Below are 6,036 nucleotides of genomic sequence, written 5' to 3' on the forward strand. Positions count from 1 at the left end.
GGCGGATTGTCGGATCGGTTCTTGCAGCAGGAAGAAGATAGGCTAGATCAAGCTGAGCTGAGCTTATAGCGCGCGCTTTGCAAATGAGTAGGATTGGCTGTGGTGTGTGATCTGCCGGCGACAAGCGCTGGCATTTATAGAGGCCGGTCGGAAGCTGGGGAGAAGGGTATGCACACTTTGGAGGGTCTCCTTCTTTTTGGATGGTCGAGCATGCATGGTTGCATTCTTGGTCCGATCGACACGACCAATGCAACATCCATCGGCAGCCTAGAAGAACCGACATTTTCTCTGGTCGATCATGCATGCGACCAACTTTGTGCTAACATCATATGATATGGTCGTCTTGGTCGCCGTATTAGTCAGCAGCCGTTTCATCATGGTCTTTTAGAGGAGACTTTGTCAACGAGCCGTTCAAGATCACTGTTTATTTTTTGGGGGGGCTCTCCGTGTTAAATAAATCGTCGTGCTTTCTTATTGTTTTGGAAGTAATAATTAGCAGCCTGAGACCAATGGAGAGATCAAGACCCTCAGTCCTCACACGAAGAACAAAGAAGACCACTCGACATAAAATTGAAACTGTTCCTTGAAGAGTTCTCCATTTCTCTTATTTTGGAGCATAGATATGCAAACACTTACTTTCATCAAGTGCATGCAAGTACTCCGTATCCTATATCCACCTTTTTTCAAAAAAGAAAAAAACATACAAGCATTCCATCGCATCATACAATTATAAGGGGAAAATGTTTTTCATTCAATTATTATACTTATATTCAATAAATATCGTTACAACTATACATAATCAAATATAATATGGCATATGTAGTTTTAATTTCACTTTAGCTACATGTAATTCGCCTAAAAAATAAATTTGGATCAGTCAATTTTTTGGCTGTTGATTGCTGCTCCAAGATTCGTTCTCATTTTTTGTCAGTTGTACGTGTGGTAAGTCTTGTTTTGGGATGGGAATTTTTAAGAGACGTTAATTTTGGGCCAGTCAATTCGTTCATGGGCTGAATCACAATTTTCTATGCGGCCAAGCCCTTCCCACTTTTTCTCATTTTTTCTCTCTAATTTTAATTTTCATTCATATTTGCTCTTTATTTTTTAGCATGTTTTCATTTTTATGCATATTTTGGTGATTTTAAGTGAGTTTCATTCAAGTGTTATACAATTAGCATGTAAACTACACTAGAATATGTAAATTGAACTATTATATGTGTATTTGTATATTAAAAAAAGTGAAATTTTAGTGTGAAGTTGTCGGTAAGTCTTCTTTATATTATTTATATTTTGTTTCTTCTTAAAGAGTAATACCAATGCCAATATTCCATTCTTACTTCGAAATTTTTATATTATTTTGATTTTTTATTTCATTTCCTATGTTTTAAGGGTAGTATTAATTCCACAAATTCATTTCTTCTCTATGAAATTTATTCTTTATGAAAATTGCACTATTATATGATGTTGAATATTATAAAAATGTTCAATTACTGTGTAAATTGTGTGTAAAGTTTTTCATTTCTTTTTCTTAAAGGATAATATCAATGTCACTAATTCATTTTTTCCAAAAAAAAACTTCAGTATTTTGATTTCTTTTAGTTATTTTATTTTATTTCATTTTAAAGGGTAATACCATTGTCATTAATTCATTCTTCTCTACAAAATTTTATTATTTGGATTTTGATTTTTTTTATTTTGTTTTTCATTCTTCTTAAAGTGTAATACCAATACCACTAATTCATTCTTTCAAAAACTTCATTATTCTAATTTATTTTTGCATTTTCTTTCTTCTTAAAGGATACCATGAGCACTAAATAATTATTTCTTAGAACTCATTATTCGAATTTCTTTAATTTTTATTTCATTTTCATTATTCTTTAGTGGTAATACCAATGCCACTAATTGATTTATTCTAAGGGAACTTCCTTTTTTTTGTGAAAATTCCACTATTATATGCTTATACATGCATATTGCAAAAAAAAGGAATTCCGGTGTAAATTTTATTCAATATTTTCATTATTTTCCACTAATGTTTTTTCTTATTTTCCTTTTTTCTTAAAGCTTAACACCAATGCTACTAATTCATTCTTCAATAGAAAACTTCATTGTTTCAATTTTTTTTTGTTTTTGTATCATTTTTTATAGAAGGGTAATACCATTTGCATTAATTTATTCTTACTTAGAAATGTCGTTATTTTGATTTTGTTTTATTTTTTTGGTTTCTTCTTGAAGGGTAATACTAATACCACTAGTTCCTTATTCCTTAGAAAAATATATTATTTGATTTAGTTTTTTATTTTATTTTACTTCGTCCCAAAGGGAAATTGCGATAATGTCATTGGAAACAATTGTAAAGGTCACTTTACAAATCTGACAAGGACGAACATGTTTGAGCAGGGTCAAATGCGCATCCTGTCCATACAAGACGGGAGATTCTGAAAATTCAGAAGTAGATGTTTTCCCTTGGCCGTTTTTCGGAGTGATTTCTTACAGTTGTATCCTTGTGGGAGTGGACTACTTGAGTTGAGTCAATGTGACTGTTTATCGATGGAGTCCAACTCTTTGTAGGTCTTTTCCCCCTTTTAGGGCTTTTAGGGCACGTTTTACAGTACATCTTTTTTTTTTTTGATCCTGGATATTAGAATAGGACAAATGAACCGAAGGCCCTTTTTGTTGTGGTTGTCCTATCCCTTGCAATGGGTCTACAAAGTAGGATGATTTTCAGTTAAGTCTTTGTATCTTACTTCCATCCTTGTTTTAATTAACCGAACAATTATTTCTTCCATAATAAAATGCAGGTTGAGGACACCCTGCCCCTTATCCTAAAAATAGTTCATGAATTTATTTATTAAAGTCAATGGAGATTTTTTTTGATCCAGCAGAATGTGAGCATCACAGAGGCAAGCTTCAAACATGTGCGGGTTGGGTGGTAACAACACTACATTGCCAATCGAGCTAGTCTTGATTCTCAACCTTAACTTTTGTGCCAGTTACTGTTTTGTACCCTTATTCACGAGGGACATGGCTTATTTTTGGCCTTGGAAATATGAAAGGAAGGGGACCTTCTCCGTGTGGTTGGCATACCGCATTCTTGGTGCCACAAAATGTTGCAAGGATAACTGGATGGAAGGAAGGGTGGAACCTTCAAATTCCGAGGTTGAGGAGAAAGCAAGGTCTACACCATAGAATATTTTCAGTCTAACGACTCTTAAGGTCTATTGGTGGCGGCTAGCCTAGCAGTCGCTCCCCGCTCCTGATTTACTCCGGCACCATACCACATCATCTTTAACTAGTTGCTCTCTGTGTGTGGTGTCGAAGACCCATGTAGTTATTGGTGCTAGAGTGTTCAATGTCACGATGTGAGTGGGCACTCTCGAGCGAAGACCTTTCCAATCATATTTGTGCCACACCAGAACCAAATGCTAAACATTGGCTCTTCGCCATGATTGAATCTTTATTGGATGTGGACTTTACCAGATTGTTGGCCACTCTATGGGACATGTGGACGACGAGAAGGTCAATTCACGATGCTGAAGTCCAAAGCCCGCTCTTGACACAAAGCTTCATCAACAAGTATATAGCGAAACTTGCTGCCTTGGTGGAGTCATCAACTCAAGATACACTGACTCAATCTTTCTCTTGGATATGATCAAGTTCGTACCGCCTCCAGAGGATATGGTGAAAATTATTGGACGGAATGTATGTTGACATGGGAAGAAGGGAACAGCGGACGCTCTATAATGTGATATCATAACAATGTCTACCTAGGAGCGTCGAAGGTGGTCTTCAATGGCGTCTCTGATCCTACCACTCTCAAAAGACTTTGGTGTCTGACATCCGAGGTGACTCGTGTGTGTTTCCATGGTACTATCACTAGAGAGATCTTTGCTCGCCCGACGACTTCTTCATCATCTGAAAGATGCATGTGGCTACTTTACTGATTATTTTCGAGGACTTTACAAAGTATTACAACAATATGCCTGAATCCATCATCTTGGCAACATATGCCACTACTCCTATCCATATGATGAAGGGGTGCTAGCTGGGCCAAATACCCAGACCACTCACCTAAGCATATCAAAAGCCGGAAGCCCTAGCCGAACCACATACCGGGTCTTGGGCACAAACCGGTCTGACGCACTCACATGTGTCGTCGCCGCCATCATTCCACGGGTCCATCTTCAGAGCAGATATTGAGGCTTCTACCTTGTCAGGCTACTCTGCCATCGACACCATCATGACGCCAGACAACGTCCTCCTACTGCGCGAGTCCATCTCCAAGCATTGGACGCCAAGTCTCCACTGCACCACGATGCCGAGATCGGTCGCCCATCAATGTTTAAGATGAAGCACCGCTCACTAAAGAAACCAACCACCATTCCCTCGAGTCTGTGCACACCTCCAAGAATGACGCCCCCAAGGGGGAAACGACACAAAAGCGCCGCCGTCATCCAATCTACTGATCTAAGATTTCCCCCGGAGGTAGCACATAGCTGTCTTGAACTTCTCCTTGGCGATGCCTTCAAGAAGGAAACGCCGCATAACAGCGCCGTCACCGCCGGCCTTGGCCAGGTTTTCACCCGGATCTGAACAGAGAACCTCCATCAAGCAACTTGTACACGAACCACCGCCATCGCTGCCGAGGACTGAACGGAGAATCCAGGCCGCCGTCGCCTGACCGGCCATGCGTGGCACCACCATGGTGCCTAGACCGGCGTCGTCAGGCCCACCATGCCCGCATGTAGACGCTCACCAGATCCGTCGGCCCGCCGAAGCCCATCTGGGTACGACGAGATCCGCGATCTGGGCCGCCGCCACAGGGGCTCCTTTGCCGCGGTATTGCGCCTGAGCTGACGCCGCTGTCACACTCGTCGCCGGGAACCCACCGCTCCATGCCGCCGGTGCCCCGCAGTTCCGTGCGCCGCCACCGCCAGGAGAAGACGCAGCCACCACGCGAGGAGGAAAGCCTCGCTGCCACCATCACTGGCCAGACTACGGGCGTGGCCTCCGGCGGCGGCAGAGGAGAGAGGACGAGGGAGGAGGCCTTTGGGCCGGCGCCGGCAGATCGCCCCCCGTGTCGCCTAGGTTAGGCAACGCGGGGGCAGGGAGAGGGAGTCCTTCAGACCATTTTTAGAGATTTGACCTAGGACAAAAGCTAGACTTCTTCATCATGTCAGATCATCTATAAAGGATCTCCAATTATGAGGCTCATAAACTAGCTAAGTTTGCTTTATCTCTCAAATCATGGTCAGCATGCCTGGGTTGAGTCAAAATCCAAGATCAGTGATTGTAAACAATTCTGTCATTTCCCCCGCAAGAAAAAAACAAACAATACTACCATCTAATAAAGCTTAGCAGGCCCTTCTAAAAAAACTTACTGTCCGTTTTAGACCTTGGTAGTAGTTTAAATTGATCTTGGTCAAAATCGTATTCACCCTTTAATTTTTTTGCAGGGTATTCACCCTTTGTTAGAACGGTAAAATGACCACAACCACAACGGTGTACAGTGATGTTCTTGTAAATTTCCTTTTTGCAGTAGTATTTTCACAAATTTCGTGTTGGCGGTGGAATTCTGAAAAGTTTCATGTTTGCAATGATATTCTCACTATTGCCAACCATATTAGTATCCTCACAACTATCCTGAAGAACGCAGTCTCCTTGGACCCTGGTTAACTGAAGAAATATGGCTAGTTGCTCGAAGAAAATAAGCAACCTTTTCAGCGGATAAAAATACAAGCAACCTTATTTTTAGTGTTATTTCTGAAAAAGAGGATGACCTCCGGACTCTGCATCAAGGCGATGCGTATAGCCATTTTATTAATTATTCACCAAAACCTTACAACACAATTCCTTAATAACTCTGAAACCACCATCTTGAAAACATTTATCACTACTCCTATCAATTTGATGAAGGGGTGCATATTGTCCATGCTGCCTACTCAGACCTCACACCAAAACCCAACATTTAAAACCGGAAGCCTCAACCAAGCCAAAATCGTCGAGTCTGGGGCACACACCGGTCAAACGTACTCTTGG

Source organism: Triticum dicoccoides, chromosome 5B, assembly GCF_002162155.2.
Source record: "Triticum dicoccoides isolate Atlit2015 ecotype Zavitan chromosome 5B, WEW_v2.0, whole genome shotgun sequence".
Lineage (NCBI taxonomy): Eukaryota > Viridiplantae > Streptophyta > Magnoliopsida > Poales > Poaceae > Triticum > Triticum dicoccoides.